Genomic DNA, 19,423 nt, shown 5'->3' with positions numbered 1-19,423 from the left:
AGAATGAATCTGAATCCTCTCCTCCTCCACATCAGCCTTGCTCTCCCAGAGAGAGGGGACCCTGAGCACTCAGTTATCTACTCCAGAAGGCTGGGCATTCCCACCTGCTCCTTTCACCCTCCCCATCTGCAAAGCCTCACCCCTCTACCACAAAAACACATCTAACAGAGACCAGCTTCTCTCCACCCCCACAGGCCTGGTCTTTTGCCTCCCTGCTTTCTCTCTGGCGCATCTTGCATCACTCCTGGAACCCTGGCAGTTTTTAAAAGGTCAAACTGGATTACTTCTCCCGTTTTCTAAAGTTTTTCAAAAGCTCCCCCATTCCAGGCTGGGTGAGGTGGCTCACGCCTATAATCCTAGCACTTTGGGAGACTGAGGCGAGTGGACCACCTGAGGTCAGGAGTTCGTGACCAGCCTGGCCAACATGATAAAACCCTGTCTCTACCAAAAATACAAAAAGTTAGCCAGGCATGGTGGTGCACACCTGTAATCCCAGCTACTCAGGAGGCTGAGACAGGAGATTCACTTGAACCTGGGAGGCGGGGTGGAGGTTGCAGTGAACCGAGATTGCACCACTGCACTCCAGCCTAGGCAATATGAGCAAAACTCCATGTCAAAATGAATGAGAGACAGAGAGAGAGAGAGAGAGTGAGTCTCCCCATTCCATGCAGAATAAAATCTACATGCTCACCTGGGCCTACAATAGGATCTGGCTCACCCTTCCTCATTCCATTCTAGCCACACCATGCTTTTGCTGTTCCTCAAACGCTCCAAGCATGCTTCCCTGTGGGGCCTTCGGACCCGCTGTGCCCTGTCTGAAACTTCATCCTCATGTTGGCATGCCTGCTCCTTCTCATCATGATTTGGGGTCCCAGCTCAAGTGGTACGTTTTCAGTGAGGGCTTCCTTGACCACCCTGTCTAAAGCTGTTATTCTTTAAGGACCCTGCTTGTTTCATTCAAGCACTGGTCAGTTATCAGCTCACGTTGTCTTTGGCCTCTCTCTGCTACCAGACAGGGAACCTATCTGATACAGGTCCCTGATGGTGGGGACTTTGAGTATGCTATATAATCACGGTGCTTTCTCAGTACCAGGCCCAATACATTGTTGGGCTCAGTAAATACTGAATGAACAAATCCCTGTTGGACAACTGGGTAAACAGAGGCACAGGGAAGCAGAATGACTTATTCTTGGCCTTTCAGTTTGGATCTAATGCCCAGGGCCAGGGCTTTGACATCCCTTCAGATCACCCGCCTCCACACACAGAGGAGCACAGTCTGGTGGGAGGTAGAGCCTTGAGCAAATCTTGAAGCTGGACAATGAAGCTGTGGGAGTGAGAGTGCAAGAAATCGTCGGCGCACTGGAAAGTGTGTGAAAAACAATCATTTCTGAAAGGCGGCAGAGAAAGCACATGGTGCTTCCAGCAACACTTTCCAGGCAACATGTATCATTTGTATAGATTTAAGAGAAACATTACTGAGGCCTGGGCCAGGCGCTACTTTATGTTGACACAGCTCTGGGAGAAGAGGTAATTATCACTGACACTTTATAGATGGGAGAAGCAGCTTTTTACTTTTATGAGTGGCAGTACAGAAAGCTCTGCTCTGCAAGGCCAGGCTGCCAGGATCTAAAATCAATGCTGGCCGTGGTGGGCTGTGTACTCTGTACAGGGCCTGAGTCCCTATTTGGCCTTAGTTTCCACAGCTGTAAACTAAGTGGGTTGGTCCTGAATGGGGGCCACAGTTCAGATGTGTACAGGGCATTGGCCCTTTCTGGCTCACAGCTGCCATGTTGGAGACCTGGGCCCAGCATCTATCAAGATGCCAAATGTGCTGGAAATCTGGATTTAAAAATGTATGTTTCAAATTAGCTAGCAGAGTTTTGTTGTTGTTTTTTTTTTAGACAGGGTCTGACTATCACGGCTCACTATAGCCCTGACTTCTGGGCTCGAATGATTCTCCCACCTCAGTCTCCCAAGTAGCTGGGGCCACATGTGTACACCACCATGCCTGGTTCATTTTTAATTTTTTGTAGAGATGGAGTCTCACTATATTGCCCAGGCTGGTCTCAAACTCCTAGGCTCAAGCAATCCTCTGGACTTGGCTTCCAAAAGTGCTGGGATTACTGGCGTGAGCCACCTTGCCTGGCCAAAGAAAAGAATTTGAATGTTCCCAGCATATAGAAAAATGTTTAAGGTGATGGATATCCTAATCACTCTTACTTGATCATTACACATTATATGGATGTATTAAAATACCACATCTACCCTGAAAATATGTACATCTATCATATATCAACAGAAAAACCATTTGAGGAACACTCAACAGAAAAAAACAATCAACTGGCAAAAAACTCCTCTGAATTTTCAAATGGTGTTAATTAATTCATAACTTTAAGAACCACTATGCAGGTGCGAGTGCAGCGGCAGTGGCCCATGGCACATGAATCTATAACTGCCACAGCAGCTGCCCCAGACCTTGCTCTTTCTGGGGCTCCAGCCCCCTCCCCTGCTCCCCAGGAAGCCTGTCCCTAAGAGCCTCCTCTCAGAAAGGCAGGAGCCCCGTGGGAATCTTGAGGTAGGGGCAGCAGAAGGAACTTCTACTGGTGTCTCAGTTCCGGCTGCGTGAAAGCAGAGAAAGTTCCTCCTGGCCAGAAGGCCAGGTCTGGTTTCAGGCTCTTGGCACCAGGTCACAGGCGGAAGGAGAGCTGTATCCAGAGTGCAGACAGCTACCTTCCTTCAGGGGCCTGAAGCAGTGGCCTAAGAGGGACCTGCTTTGTTGCCAGGGCAATGCCTCTATCCTACCCCCAGCTGATCCTTAAGAGAGCTGTTCGCTCCCCAGTTGGGGTCAAGGGTGTGAGGGGCTGTTTTCCTGACATGTTTGGGCCACAGGAGTGGGGGAAGGGGTTAAGCAATGCCTGTAGGCACACCCACAGTCCAGGGCAGCAGGTTCTCAGTGGTTGGGAAGCTGTCTGCTGGCTGGGAAACTTCAGAAGCTCCATGGCATCTCCCACTGACAGAGGGCTGGATGTGAACTGGCCTAGCAAGAAACACTTTAATTGTATCCACTCACCAACTCTTCACCAGGCCTACCATTCTGATTTCAAAGAGAAAAAACAACCACCCACCCACCGAGGCTCAGAGAAGTGAATAGCTCAGGGTTACACAGACAGGAAGTGGAAAAGCCAGGATCTGAGCCCAGGCTTTCAGTCCAGAACCAGCCTGTTTAGCTGCTCCTTAGCCACACCCTCTAGGGCTGGGAGTTGGATGCTCTGCCAGAGCCTGGCTGAGATGCTGGCCAGGACAGTTCCCCAGTCAAGGCCTATATGGGCCCTTATTCCTAGGGTCCTCAGACAGGGTTTGACTATTTCCTGAGTGAGTTAGGGGGTGGCAATTCTGGCTCTGCTGACCATGAGAATACAGACCTAGTGACCCCTGGTGCATAATCCCAGCACATGGCTAAGGCGCCCACACTGCCTGTGACAGCTGCTGCTCACTGTCCTCCTGCAGATCCTGGTCTCAGACACATGGCCCTACATGCTCTGACTCTCTCACCAGGAACACCAGAATCGCTGACATGGGTTCCCAACTTCTCAGGACTTCAGCTTGGCTAAGTCTCGTTCTGGGGATTCCCAAGGGGGCATGGGGAAGGTTCTTTGGACTTTCACCCCAACCCAGGTCCCTCAGAGCAGCTCCATTTCCCCTTTTTTCTCTGTATAGAATTCCCACATGGTTATTCTGAGACCTACCAGACTAATTCACTCTCTCATAGTACACATGGAAGAGGATAAGCAGGGCAAATGCACTTGCTGAGGATCTGGCAGCAGAGCAGAAACCCTTGCCTGGGGCTCTGAGCCTGCGAATGTTCCTGGTTTCCCCCCAGCCCGGAGAGCACCAGCTCCAGGCATTCAAGGAGGCACTCTCCTGTGGCTGAGCCCCGCCTTCTCCAGCCACTGACTACAGACCCCCAAATAGCATGTCCAAACAGCAGGTCATTTCTGAAAAACCATTTCTACCACCAATGCAACCATATCCAGTAAGCAGCTTATCAGGAAACACCCACTCCTTGCCCATTCTGTATTGGAATCTGCCACAAACATAATTTTATTTATCCTCAGAGACCCACCTGCAGAGTCTGCTCTGCTAAGAGCTCTGCTCAGTGGCTTCTGTGCCACCCCACCCTGGACACCTTATTACCATCATCCCTAGGAGCCCACTTTAAAAACATGGTAGCTCCCAAGCTACTGTTACTAAATCACGATCTTGTTGAATATCAAAACTATAACCACTTGGCCAGGCACAGTGGCTCATGCCTGTAACCGCAGCACTTTGGGAGGCTGAGGCAGGAGGATCACTTGAAGTCAGGAGTTTGAGACCAGCCTGAACAACATGGTGAAACCCCATCTCTACTAAAAATACAAAAATTAACCGGTAAATACAAAAATTAGCTGGGCATGGTTTCTCACGCCTGTACTCCTAGCTAGTCAGGAGGCTGAGGTGTGAGGATTGCTTGAACCCAGGAAGCAGAGGTTGCAGTGAGCCAAGATCACGCCACTGCACTCTAGCACTCCAGCCTGGATGATGGAGCGAGACCCTGTCTCAAAAAAAAAACAAAAAACAAAAAAACCAAAAAACCAAAAACCCAAACCACTAGAAGGCAGTGCGAGTGAGCAGGAGAAGCTGGCCAGTTACAGAGCTGTTTGGTCTGGTGAAGGACTGAGGGTAGAGAATGCAAAATGTGGCTTTTCAAATACGATTTGGCTTTTCAAATATCGCCTCTATCATAAGATATCATTTGTTGGCCGGGCGCGGTGGCTCAAGCCTGTAATCCCAGCACTTTGGGAGGCCGAGGCGGGTGGATCACGAGGTCGAGAGATCGAGACCATCCTGGTCAACATGGTGAAACCCCGTCTCCACTAAAAATACAAAAAACTAGCTGGGCGTGGTGGCGCGTGCCTGTAATCCCAGCTACTCAGGAGGCTGAGGCAGGAGAATTGCCTGAGCCCAGGAGGCGGAGGTTGCAGTGAGCCGAGACCGCGCCATTGCACTCCAGCCTGGGTAACAAGAGCGAAACTCCGTCTCAAAAAAAAAAAAAAAAAAAAAGATATCATTTGTTGCTCCCTTTCCAAAGCCTTAAGATCCCCAGAAGCCCAGCCTGGGAAGTACTACTTGAAAAGAGCCTCAAAAAAACTACCCTCACTTCTGGAGGGCTGATGGCAAACCCTGGTGATGGGTCACAAAAGCCCGGCTTTCACAAACTGTCACAGGTCCTGTGTCCACTGTGCAAAGCCAGAAGCTGCCAGGCCCTATGCACCTCGATTGCTGGCCTCTTTCACTATTCTGAATGACCAAGCGAATCCCAGAATAGAAAGGCAGTGTTAACAGGCTCATTCACTGGGCCTGGAGTGGCAGGTGGTATATCAGGTGACAGGAACAGGAGCCAAGATCCCTGGGCAGCCGAGAGTCGGGATGAGACTAATAGTGCAGGACTGAATGGGGAAAACCATGAGTTCACTTCAGGTCAGCAGAGGTAATGCTGCCTGCCCCTGTGCCAGGCAGGTCCTGGGGACAGAGACAGAGGAAAGGAGAGGGATTTTTTTCCCTCAGAGCTTATGTTAAGACCCCGAGTTTGGGATCCCAAGTAAGACAATTACACAAGAAAAGTGGCATACGTGAAAAAATGGCTTAGTGATGCCGGCTGACCACAGATACTGTTGGAGGCTGTACTGTTACAGGAAAGTCACAGGACCAGAGAGGGAGCAGTCCCCACCGAACTTTGGATAATACTGAGGGTGTCATAGGTAATTCTGGGCAAGGGATATCATCAAACTGGAGCCTGACAACAGAAGGCGATCCACACAGGGAGAAGTCTCAACTCCATCCCATTCCACCAAGTGCTTATTTACAGGGGGAAAACCATGCACAGGGCCAACCACTAGGGACCCAGGATGAGTAGTCCTGAAAAGCCTCTTCCACTGACTGGGCATTGTGGCAGCCATATGGAGTGGCATGAGAAAGCCCAGGACTGATTCAACAAGAGTGATTAGTGTGTCTGGGACAGACTTGTCACAAATAGGGTGTGTGACACATATGCACCAAAGTTGTGTCTAGCGTAAAGTGAAGGATGGTTTGGAAAAACTAGGATGGTCATCCTGGAGGAGAGAGACAGTTTACTGTCCTCAAATACCTGAAAGTCTGTCAAATACACATGTGGCCCCAGAGGGTCACACTATAAGCTGAGAAAAGGGCTCACAGAGCTGCTGCCAATCCCAGGCTCTCCAGGGACTCTGCACACCCGAGGGGAAAAGGAAGGTGGGGATTGTTAATGGGAAGTAGACTTTGCCTAATTATAAAAAGGAGCCTTCTAAGAAGCGGAGCTGGCTAAAGATGGAAGAAGGGCCTAGAAAACGGCCAGCCAGGCTAGATGCAGGCAGAATGGATGCCAGGGAAACTTAAGTCCCCATGGGTATGACCTTTAACATTTCTACCAGGCCTGAGACGCTTTTTCTTTGCCCTCCAACTTTACATCCAATTCTGGATGTGATGTTGGATATCATCTTTGTGTGTATGACATTCATAGTTTAACTTTTTTTTTTGTGAGACAGGGTCTCATTCTGTCATCCAGGCGGGAGTATAGTGGTGTGATCACAGCTCACTGCAGCCTTGACAGCCCATGCTCAAGCAATTTTCTCACCTCAGCCTTCTGATTAACTGGGACCACTGGCGTGTGCCACCATGCCTGGCTAATTTTTTTAGTTTTTGTAGAGATGAGGTCTCACTATGTCTCCCATGCTGGACTTGAACTCGTGGCCTTAAGCAATTTTCCCACCTAGCCTCCTGAAGGGCTGGGATTACAGGTGTTAGTCATCGTGACCAGCCAACTTTTTGTTTAGAGACAAGGCTCTGTCACCCAGGCTAGAGTACAGGGTGTGATCATAGTTCACTGTAGCTTCAACTTCCTGGGCTCAAGTGATCCTCCCACCTCAGCCTCCTGAGTAGCTAGGACTACAGTACATACCACCAACCCTAATTTTTTTTAATTTTTATTTTTTGTAGAGACAGGGTTTTACTATGTTGCCCAGAATGATCTCAAACTCCTGGGCTCAAGCCATCATCCCACTTTGGTCTCCCAAGTGCTGGGATTAAAGGTGTGAGCCACCATGTCTGGCCTTTCTTCCCCCCACCTCCAGAGAATTGCTATCAACAAACAGCAAAAGAATGGAGAATGTCCACACAGCCTAGCCATATGAGAAATTTTGCGAGGACTAACACCAGGGCTTCAGATAGCAAAGTCAGGAAGTAAAACACCTTCATCTGGGAAGTCTAGCTGCACAAGAGCTCCCATCTAAGATGATAAATCCATCCTCAGAATATGAGATTAGCTGATACTTGCTTCCCTGCCCTCCTCAAAATACCTGCTATGACAGAAACTACCAGTAGGTTAGGAATCCCTGGAACTAGCCTTCATTCACTGTATGACTTAGGCTCCTAGGCCTGAATTTCTTCCATCTATAAAATGAGAATAATGCTGGCTTGCCTGGTTATCTGCCCTAGGACTGCTGTGAGTTTCCTGAAAAGACAGGTGGGAAAGGGCTGGGCAAGTGAGGAACTGTCATTACAACTGCCTGAGGAGCCCATACATCTCCCAAGCAAAGTGCCCACAAAGCTGCTGCCCAATCCCAGGCCCTCCAGGGACTCTGTGCTCCACAGGCTGAGGATTTCTGGCCTGGGGCAGAAATGAGGGGTCTCATCCTCTCCAAGGACTGAGTTCACAAAGGTTTAGTGCCCTGCCCAGTACCCACAACCATCCAGCCCCTCCATACCATGCTGTAGCAGCACCATTCTAACATTTTGGTGTAGAGACCACTAGCCTCTCTGCCTTGCCAATCACCCCTCTAACTCTCCATCACCCACTTCATGCCAACACACCATGCTCAGCTTCCAGGCCTCTGTGCTGGCTGAACACCCTCTTCCTCACTGATTCTGCCTCCTCTTTTAGGTCTCAGTTCCAGCATCACTCCTGCCAAAAAGCCTTCCCTGACAGTCTTCCCAGGCCCCTGCCCTGAACAATATCCCACATTCAGGCACAACACAGGCCTTTGCCCACTGTATTGCTTTTACAAAACTTTATTTTTCTGCTTCCCCTTTAGACCCTGAGCCTCCTAAAGGCAAAGTTGCATCCCTGTGACCTCCATTCCTGGCCCAAAAGAGGTACCCAGGTGAATGCCTGCTGACACTTAGGAGATAGGACCTTACCCTATGATCCTGCCCTAAAAGTGACACAGGCTGGCAGTGCTCTCACCCTGGAAGACCTTGAAGACGCATAAGCAGAGGAAAGTCTGTAAGAGACAACTTTGCAAGCAGAACAGAGAGATGCCAGAAGTCTTGTCTATACATTCCCCTTCATGCCCACAGAGACCTCCCCACTCAATTTGCCTCTCAACTACTTCTGAAAGCACAACATGGTAACATCTGGGAAGATCTCTTTGAAAGAACACCTACCAATCAGAAGGTCATCAACCATCCCATCCTGTTCACAGAACCCTGCCCCAACAATGGCGAAGGGTCAGCCACACTGTGAGGAGTAGCTGAATATTAGTGGCTAATAATCATAGTTGCCAGATGTTTTTTACCTGCTCAGGAATTGGTTACTGCAGTAGCCCAGTCACCATCTGAGGTCTCAACCTCTGTTATATTTGATCCCCTTAAGAAGATGTTTTCATCATCAGCCCTGTGCTGCTAAGGAAAAAGGAGGCTCAGAGAGGTTGAAGGATTTGCTCAAGATCACACAGTGAGTCATGTTCTATCTGCTAAGTGCAAACCCTACAGGTTCAACCTCCAAAACGCAACCTTCACAGAATCCAGTTTCATAAGTAGTAAAAACACAAACTTGCTTCAGCAAGACTGACACATACATTCCTACAAAGCTTAGAAGCTACTAGAGAAAGACAAGTTTGTCCTCCCCCTCTGGCTGGTAGAATCTGACTATAGTATACTCTCACAAACACCCTGAGGCCAAGCCAGCATCCCAAGAAACATCCGGAAAAAACAGACTTTACCTTGATAAAGTTTACCCCGAGAGCAGCTCTGCCCCGATGTTTTTGCAAACATACTTCCCCAAGCTTCAAACCGTCCTGCCAGACTCTTTTCTGCTCTCACAAAGACACCTGTGACATCACTTGCCCTTCATAGTCCTTTCCCCTCCCAGGACTGCCACCCATCTGTAAAAGTGGGATACTGCTTTAGACTGTGGAGGGCACAGGTTCGACTGGGCATATTACTTCTGGCTGATTGGTTTTGCCTGTGTTGAAAAGGCTCCTCAAGCTGCATTCAGGGGTCAACTGGGAGTGCTGTGGTTGATGCTGTCTGCCATGGGTCCAGTATGAGGGGTAATTGCCAAGGGCAAGATATTTGCTGTCCATGGACAAGACGATCACCATGGAAGTCATTTAGGACTCTAGTTCTATGACACAGAATTATCATCCTTATTCCCTATCCAAACCTTTACACCCTTATCCTCCCTCACAAGCCCATCAACACTGGAGCTTCTTGGGCAATGTTTTAAATCCAATAAGATAGAAAAGCAAACATCTATTTTAAGTCCACTGTCCTTTGAAAGAATGACCAACAAGAAATCCTAAACAGCTGCAACTTGTGGAGTTAGGGTAGCTGGGTTTCAGCCCAATTTTATCAGTGAAGCGCTCTATGACCTTGGGCAAGTCCCTGTATTTCTGGGTCTTCACTACTTCTAGAAATTTGGATCAAGAGTCCTATTCTCCTTGCATTCAACGGCATCCAGACACTGCGCTAGGATTCTCAAGACTGCCAAGGGAAGTCCATCATCTGTCCCACTGACTCTGAGACATACATATGTTGGGAAGTATTGTCCCGTTTTCCAGAAGAGGAAGCTGAGGCAGGTGGAGGGACTTGGCCCAAATTCTAGAGCAAGTAGCTAACGGAGGAATTACGCCTGGGCCCTGTGATCAGATCCACAGCCTTCCTGATCCCATTATCCTGCCTCCATAGGGGGCAGTGGCCAGGCTCCCCACAGCCACCAGGGGCTCTGGAAGCAAGGCTACCTCTGCAGAAGAGGCTCTCCCAGATGATCAGTCCTTTAGCAATTCTGCCAGGATGCAGCTGCACATAAGCTTAGATGTGCACTGTGCATTAACTTGGAGAACTGGCTGGGCATGGTGGCCCATGCCTGTAATCCCAATACTTTGGGAGGCCGAGGCAGGTGGATCACTTGAGGTAGTCCCAGCTACTCGGGAGGCTGAGGCACAAGAATTGCTTGACCCTGGGAGGCAAAGGTTGCAGTGAGCCAAGATGGCACCACTGCACTCCAGCCCGGGTGACAGAGTGAGACTGTCTCAAAACAAAACAAAAAAAGGTTACGATGTCAATTTTATGTGTATCTTACTACAGTCTAAAAATGGACTAGTGAGCGGCCCACTGAAGAGTACTCTACAATGAGCCCCAGCAATTATCAAACTGCTATTTTTCTTATTCCAAACCTAAAAGTCGCAAATAAAATATTTAAAACTAAGCATTTTAAAAAATTTCTGATTTGAGTTAAATGTATTTGTGAGCAAGGACTGGTTAATAATCTGTCTATAATCTCTTGACTGAAATTCACGAAATATAAATACAAAAAAAAGAATCCAAATAGAAAATAAATATCAGAGGTGTACAAAGGCAGTCATGGATGTGTTAGTATCATAGAAACTTGGACAGGAATTGGATAAGTGATTGTATGGAGATAAAAAACAAAAACTAAGACTTCAAAAAAGAAAATAATTTATAAATATATTGTATGATATTATATAAAACAGAAAAAAGTCATCTTAGTCCCATTGCCCTAACACAATTGCCCTAACACCTTCCATACCAAAACTTTTTAACTGCAATCCTGCAATCATAGAAACTTATGCTTTGGCCTTTTTTTTGTTTGTTTGAGACAAGGTGTCACTCTGTTACCCAGGCTGGACTGCAGTGGCATAATCTCGGCTCACTGCAACCCCCACCTCCCAGGCTCAAGCTATCCTCCCGCCTATTCCTTCCAAGTAGCTGGGACCACAGGCGTTTGCCACCACATTCAGCTAATTTTTTTTTTTTTTTTTTTTTTTTTTTAAATAGAGACAAGTTTTTGCCACAGTCTGGTCTTGAACTCCTCGGCTCAAGTGATACTCCTGCCTTGGCCTCCCAAAGTGCTAGGAATATAGGAATGAGCCATCACGTATGGCCAGGACTTCAAATCTTGGCTAAGCTGTGTGACTGCATGAAAATCACTTTACCTTTCTTTTCTTTTTTCTTTTTTTTTGAGACAGTCTTGCTCTGTTGCTCAGGCTGGAGTGCAGTGGGCGACCTTGGCTCAGTACAACCTCTGCCTCCGGGGTTCAAGCAGTTCTGCTGCCTCAGCCTCCCAAGTAGCTGGGATTACAGGCGCCCACCACTACACCCAGCTAATTTTTGTATTTTTAGTAGAGATGGGTGTCACCATGTTGGTCAGGCTGGTTTCGAACTCCTGACCTCAGATGATCTACCCGCCTCAGCCTCCCAAAGTGCTTTGGATTATAGGCATGAGCCACCGTGCCTAGCCCACTTTACCTTTCTGTTTCATCACCTCTGAAAATAGCAATAACTGCAACTTGCCTCCCTCAGCACCTGGAGAAGCAACAGGGCTCTGTGCACTGTGCAGTGCTACAAGAAAAAAGTTAGCAACAAGTAGAGAATGCTGAAGAAACCATTTATTGATGACATGATCAGTATAAAAATCAAAAGTAAGTATTTACTTCTGACCAGGGGTTGTGGCTCACCCCTGTAATCCCAGCACCTGGCCAACATGGTGAAGCTCCATCTCTACTAAAAATACAAAAATTAGCCAGGCGTGTTAGCGCACTCCTGTAGTCCCAGCTACTCAGGAGGTTGACATGGGAGGATCACTTGAACCTGGGAGGCAGAGGTTGCAGTGAACTGAGATTATGCCACTGCACTCCTGCATGGGTGACAGAGACCCTATCTCAAAAAAAGTTTTAATGTTCATTTGAAAACATAATCACAATGGTCCAGCATGGTGGCTCACACCTATAATCCCAGCACTTTGGGAAGTGGGTGGATCACCGGAGGTCAGGAGTTAGAGACCAGCCTGGTCATATGGGGAAAGCCCGTCTCTACTAAAAATACAAAAATTAGCTGAACATGGTGGCACACGCCTATAATCCCAGCTACTCAGGAGGTTAAGGCAAGAGAATCACCTGAACCCGGGAGGTGGAGGTTGCAGTGAGCAGAGATTCATGCCGTTGCACTCCAGCCTGGCTGACAGAGCTAGCCTGGGTGACAGAGGACTCCGCCTCAAAAAAAAAAAAAAAAAAAAGAAAAGAAAATATAATTACTTGTAGTACCTTCATGATCACACCTCTTTAGGTTAACTGAGATCCTGACCTTGAGACTGCTCCAGATATAACCCCTACTTCTCCTGTTCCCTCAAGATACCCCCACCTCAGGGTCGTGACATCTCCCAGTTGGCCCTGGTACTGCCTCCTTCCCACCCGCCAGTCACTGTCCCTGAGATGCCTTCCCCAATCTCTCAGCACCTATTTGTTTCCTTTAGAGCTCTCATCACAATCAGATCAGACAGTATTTGTTACCTGCTTGGGTGGGGACTTCAAGCTAGAGGGAAGTCAATCTTGTTCCCTAGTCTCTCCCTGGCTCCAGGCACAGCACTTGGCACTCAAATAAATGAATGGCTGATTGTTTGGAAAGAGAAGTGGAGGTGGGGTGGGAAGGAGGGAGGAGCCCAATCTTTGGCCCTCACCCCCACCATTCCCACACACTGCTGCACGTGCCTCTTTTAAAGAAACTGCTGGGACAGCAGCAACGGTGGCAGCCCTACCTTTACTGGGTGATGTCAGATAAGGCCCCCCTTCCCCGCCCCACCTTGGTCTGAACTTGCCACAGGCAGGCAGACAACTCCTGACTACTACCTCACCCCTGTGCAGGGCAACAGCCACGTCTGGAAGCGTGGGAAGGCAAGAAAGTTCCAGGAGAGGCTAGAACTATCAAACCTATTCTCAGCACAGTTCATAACAGGTCCTAGTCACAGCCCCCAGCAGGAAGCTGCCCAGATACAGCGATGACCCTGCAGACAAAATTCTAGCTCAAAATACCCATCAGAGTCTGACAGCCCTGGGTAGGTCTCTCCAGCCTGATCTTGGGTGTCCTGAACCCTGGACAGAATGCCCTTCCTCCCATTCCCTCACTCAAGGCATTCGCCTCTCCCTGACCCAGGCCACCTTCTCCCATCAGAGCCCCAACGCTTGGCAAACAGCCATCAAATGACTGACTCCACTCCGAAGAGCCCACCCAATCCACCTACATCTTTCCAGATGTGGGGAACACTCCCGTGTGAGACCCCTAAAAGGCGTGAGTCTCACTATACGGTGAGTTTGATCCCAAACACAGTTTCCTACTGGAGGCAGTCGAGCTATCCGGAATATAGGAACTGAAAGATGAATGATCAGTTTCTAATATCAACCACAATATCGTTTGGGCCTAAAATTATGCGTTGCTGCTAGACCAAGTAACCCCCTACCAGCAACCGGTTCCTGCTATGACCTTTCTATGACTTTAAGTTTTAACCTTTACTTACCTAACTGCCTTGTACCATAGATAATGGTTTAACTGTTGATATCTGCAAAGAAAAATGCCACCATAAGGGATGGCTTGGATTCCTGACTTAGAGATTCCTGAATAATGTTTTGATATAAACAAGTCTCCTGGACAATGTTTTGATATAAACAAGTCTCGTGGATGATGTTTAGATATAAACAAGCTTTGTGATTATAGAAAATTTTGTTACTTTTTACAACCATTGATCGCATATCTGACTTCTCTACTGTATAGGCCATGTGAGGCATACATTTACATTCCTCTTACTATGATCAAAGCCAAGAAAGTGTATTTATTCCTAGCATTTGAAAAATAAAATTTGCTGTTTAGGCACAGCCTATCAGCCCTCCAGACGCCTCGCTTTCTCTCTCTCTGTCTTTATTATTTTCTCAGGTGCGCTCCCTCTTCCAGGTATTGGGACCCTCTTGCAGGTCGAGAGACCCCCGGGCAGACGTGCCTACCCGTCCGGACGGTCCACGACACCAGACATGGGACATGTACAGTTTTGGCTATTTCAAGTCTTCTCTTTCCCCCTGGATATTAGTAACTAATATTACTATTAGTAACTAATAACTAGCAGCAGCTAGTCCTTCTTAAATGTTTCCTCTGTATCAGGCACTGTGCTTAGTGCTTTGCACACGTTTCTCTTGTCATGTTGAGACTACAATCAGGTATTACTAGCATCTCTATTTTGCAGGTGAAGAAACAACCCAGAGAGGTTAAGTACCTTGCCCAAGGTCTCACAGCTTTAGCTGGCAGCCCAGGATCCAAACCCCAGCAGTCTGACTCTGGAGAGATGCTCTTAACTAGGGGTACAAACGACCTTTGGGGTATGGGCTTCCTGATCACCTACTGTGTGCTCAGTGAGTGCCCTTAGGGACTGGACTTCAGTTCTGTGCTTAGGGACCTTGTAACTTTGCAAAAGAGAGGAGAGGTACATAAAAATCATAACTGCTGGCCAGGCATGGTACCTTACACCTGTAATCTGAGCACTTTGGAAGTCTGAGGCGGGCAGATCGCTTGGGCCCAGGAGTTCGAGACCAGACCTGGGTAGCACAGTGGGATATCTCTATTTCCAAAAAATCATATTTAGTCTAGCAACAAAATTGATACTATATTTGCACTAAGTCTGGTAACTTGCTTAGTAAATGCACAGGAAATAGGAACTTGAGATCCCAGCTAATCAGGTAAGAGCTAATATCTGAAATACACAGGCCAACCAAACTGGGTGTTATGATACTCTCTCACCAGCTTCCAGGAACCAAATTCAACTTAATAGCAGAGACAGAAGGAGCTCCCTCCTGCTGACAAACAAACGAGGAATCTGCAGGCCAGAGCAGGGAAGGGTCTTGCCAGAGGCCACCCATCAACTCAGTGGCATAAAGAGGTCAGAAGTCAGCAGTTCCTGTTCCCCCCTCCCTTGCTTTCAGGCCATCTGTGTCCCAAGAAGAAACTATAGGAGGTAAATGCCCACAGTGACCGAAAGTTTAAGAGTTTTCACGGTAGAGACAGGGCGCTAGCTCTTACCTTCAGGGAGAGTGAAATGCTCTGTGAAAGCTGGGTTTGAGAAGCCAGCATCTCTTTACCAAGCTTACAGAGGCCCAGCTCCAGCTCAGCCCTGCCCCGGAAGAACAAGAGTTGAAAAGGCCTACCTGTAGCCCGGCTGGGACCACACCCACATGGGGCTGACTTCACCAGGGAACCCGTCCTACTGGCTGTCTCCCAGACAGCAGCGGGCCAGGCCAGGACGCCACTACCTGTCTGTAGCCTGGTGCCTCTCCCTGCAGGGCTCTAACCAGTCCCTGCCCCAGCCAGGCTTCCAGAGCAAGGGTGGGAGGAGATATGGAAAAGGCCTCTTCCCCTCCTTATGAGGCCACCTGGGCTTGGGTCCCTCAGAGCCTTCCCTTGGCCTGGGCTGGGTCTGAAGCAGCTGCTTCCTGCTTTGCTGTTTTTCTTTCACTTTGGTTTTTAACCCCAAAGTGAAACTGACAATTGGAACGGATTTGGGAAAGATGTTGAGAGTCAAACGCCTGGCTTCTAATCCCAGCTGAAGTGAGCCAAGACCTGTCAAGTTTGCTGGGAGACTTGGGAGGAGACCCTCAGCTTCTCCAGGCCACAGTTTTCCCATTGATAAAATAGGAGGGAGGAACTAAGCTAGTGATTTTTATTTTTATTTATTTATTTTTTTTGAGACAGGGTCTTGCCTTGTCACCCAGGTTAGAGAGCAGTGGCACAAACACCTTACTGCAGCCCTGACCTCCTGGTCTCAAGCGATCCTTTCACTTCAGCCCCACAAGTAGCTAAGAGTACAGGTGTGCACCACTACACCCAGATAATTTTTGTATTTTTTATAGAGAAGGGGTTTCGATATGTTGCCCAGGCTGGTCTTGAATTCCTGAGCTCAAGTGATCTGCCCGTCTTGGCTTCCCAAAGTGCTGGGATAACAGGCGTGAACCACCATGCCTGGCCACTAGGCTAGTGATTTTAAAGGCCATTTTAAACTAGAAAAAAAAAAAAACGACGGAACTTCCCCTTCCTCATCCCTGCTACTAGTGAAGCTAAAAGGGAGCTGCCAGATGACCTGTTGGGGGTGGGGTGGTTTGGGGCCATTCTGTTGACTTAGGGGAGGAGATAAAATTCTGGTAACTGTGTAGGCATGCTCCTGGTCTCCCTGACCACCTCTCCTGGATCCACCAACTGAGTTCCTTTAGCCTGCACAGGCCCTGGAGGTCCCAGCAACTTGGTCAGAGCAAATTTAGGAAGCCCCTAAACATGATCTTTTTTTTTTCCCCTCATCTTGTATGTTCTTCCAACAAAAGCCTAAGTGTGCTCTTGACTCTGTCTCAGCACAGCAAGAGGAGACACCTACCAACAGCTGCCCTAAAATTTCCAGCCTGAGGGCTGACTCAGCCATCTGCTAGGACTGACAATAACCCACCCAGGACTGGTCTAGACTTCAGAATCTCTGCTCACCCTGGCATGCCCACTCTGTCTAGCTAAGACTGCTGTAATATATTTCACAATGTCTTCCCACTGGCTGGTTTACCAAATAGCCCAGGGACATAAGAAAGGCAGGAATGAGTCTCACAGCTCTTCAGATGAGGAAAACTGAGGTTCAGTGAAGGGCAGGGGTATCGTGGCCAAGCAAGCACTAAGGTTCAGGAGGTCAGTAAATATCTGAATGAGCTCACCCACCCTGCTGTTGCCAAACAGGTACAGCATGAGAGGCGCTTATAGAGGAAATAAATTTGAATCTGGGGGTGAACATGGGGTGCCTTTTAAAATACATACGTTTTCAGAATGGAAAAGAAGGCAATTAAAAAATATCTGACACAAAATAAACAAAACAAACAAAAATATCGGACAAAGTTTTCAGTGCACAGACTCTTGGAAAGAGCAATTCTGTGTGCAGGAATGGCTCCAACAGTGACACATGCACTCGTGCATAAAGACACATAGGAAGGAGTGTTCACTGCAGCACTGTTTACAGCAGCAAGACTGAGAACAAGCTAAACATCCTTGAGTAGAGGACAAACAACTGGTGGTCTATCCGTTAATGGAAAGCCACATGCTCACAAGAAAAGGTGGCCATGAACCTGTACGTGCCCACAGAGAAAAACCTGCAATAAATAGACTTGCATGAAAAACGCAAGGTATAGAAAAGTTGGGAGAAAATATGCCACTGTTTAAGTAATAAAAAGGGATGTTACTGACAATAGCTGCACGCATATGCTAAGTATTTCTATAAGGAAACCTCAAGATTGGTCACAGTGATGAGGTGTCTGGGTAGGACAGGGACTAATTTTTCATTGGGCCTTTTTTTTTTTTAACCAAGTTCGACTTTAACCAACATACATGTATTGCTTTCACAGTAAAAATATAACTTTTACGCACACAAAAAAACCCTCCAGCAAAATGTGTCCAGCGATGCCTCTTCCTAGATCTCAGGCATCAGACTCCTTGGGTTGGGAAGGGAGGCAGGGCCCAGGCACCCAGATTTTGAAAGTCTCAAGGGCTGCTGGTCTAGCCTTGGAGAACAGGCAGTCAGCCTCTGAGAACAGACAGAGGCAGCCTGGACACTGTGGGGCTCTGTGGTATAGACGAGAGTGTCACGGAAGACTGAGGGAAAACTTGGCTTTGAGGCATAGGAAGGATTTGAAGAAGGCTCTGAATGTACAGCTGAGATGAGAGGGTGCCTACCAGGAAGAACTGGAGAAATTAAGTGAGGCTTGTAAGAGGGGAAGGGGAAGGAATGTCTCTCAGCACGGGATCCTGGCAAGTCCCTTCCCTCCGAGGTTTGGTTCCTACTCATGGGAAAGGAAGGGGATGGGCCAGAGTCCTTTCCAGACCTGCTATCCTAGGACCTGCCTTTATTTCATCTCATTTAATATTAAAGGAGGTGGGGAGGGTCCCCAGCTCAGCACATGGCCATAGAGCTCCACACCTGTGCAGAGTGTAATCAAATATTTGGAGGCTGCAGAAAATTCACACCAGGATCTTGGGTAGAGCAGCCCTTGGGCGACGTCCCCCTAGGGAGAAGGAGCAGATGGCCTTCTGCTGAGATACCCTTCCTCACCCTGTTAATAATTAAGTCATTACTGAAGACCTCTTTTGTTACTTTTGAAGTTCAGTTTGCAGAGACTTATGCCTTGCCTTGCTTTACTCCATGATGCTCCAGGCTGAGGGCTCACAGGCTTTTGACAGTGTAGACCTAAGCCACAGGCCCAAACTACAAGGACCTGAAGTGGAGAGAGCCCAGGATGCAGGTTAGGAGCCTGCTGGTGGATCCTGGCTAGATCTTGATGCTGCTGCTGTTGCAGACTCTGGGAGGTCAGAAACTAAGTCTCTAAGGCAGCTCTGACTGTCAGTGTTTCCCCAGGGCCAGCTCACTGCCGGGCACAGAGCAACAGTTAATACATACTTATTGAATAAATAAGTAGCTCAGCCACAGTAACCTTGGTCACCACTCTTTCTACCAGTCAACTTCAGTCTTCTCTTCTGGAAAACAAGGATGACAAGAATAGTAATAGCTCCCAGGGTTGGCTAAGGATCTACTGAGATAATGTGGATAAAAGTGCTTTGCAAATCAAAACAGTCGAAACAAATATTAAAGATCCAAAACCAACCTGCTGAAAACTAAAAGAATGAATATACATGAGAATGAGCAAATTTACGAGAAAGCACCTGGCTCGAGATGGTCACCAAATGAATTACTACAACGGGAAGGGACAACATAGGTCACTCTATTCCGCTGTTCCAATGTCCAAATAGCATTTAACGGCAATCTCAGTTCCAAAGGACCACAAAAATCTCTCCTCAAAACCTTTGTCCAGATTTTGGTATGAAGAACATGGTTACAGTTACAATCGTATCCTGCATATGGCTGGACTCAAGAGAGTATCTGCCAAAAGCAGACTGGCATACAGATGCTGGGGTGTTTGCTGGAGGCAAGGGAGCAGCAGGGTGAGGGGCACCTGGAGAGTGTGCCTGCCATGTGGTTGCTCTGCCGCATCATCAAGTTTGTGTTCAGAGGAGTGTGACTGTACATTCTCTCTGCACACAGAGAGATGACTGGCTGGGAGACCTTGGCCAAGCCATCAATTTACTGGTTGTACACTGGAACCAACCACTGCTGCCTCCCATGCTAGCCACTCTCTAAGTACCAGTCCCCTTCCCCTTCCCTCCACCCACAGGGTATTCCTGGCTGCAGCCTGAGAAACGGGTCCTAGGCTCTGTCACTTGGCTCTCCTGTGCGAGC

The 19,423-nt window shown here is 48.1% G+C and overlaps 1 protein-coding gene across 9 annotated transcripts in view; it reads right to left on the bottom strand.

The window, feature by feature from the left end:
* DLGAP4 (DLG associated protein 4) overlaps nt 1-19,423 on the bottom strand; it is a 224,318-nt gene that overhangs the window by 45,664 nt on the left and 159,231 nt on the right. The window contains exon 1 of one of the 9 annotated variants that reach the window (XM_074406488.1): nt 15,193-15,296. The exons of the other annotated variants lie outside the window; for them this stretch is intronic. The gene's annotated coding sequence lies outside the window, so the exon portion shown is untranslated. Of the gene's footprint in view, nt 1-15,192; nt 15,297-19,423 lie in introns of those variants that run through there. 9 annotated transcript variants of the gene reach the window in all.

Source organism: Saimiri boliviensis, chromosome 9 (genome assembly GCF_048565385.1).
Source record: "Saimiri boliviensis isolate mSaiBol1 chromosome 9, mSaiBol1.pri, whole genome shotgun sequence".
Taxonomy (NCBI): Eukaryota; Metazoa; Chordata; class Mammalia; order Primates; family Cebidae; genus Saimiri; species Saimiri boliviensis.
Note: the sequence above shows the minus strand (reverse complement) of the source record. Positions and strands in the feature narration are given on the sequence as shown.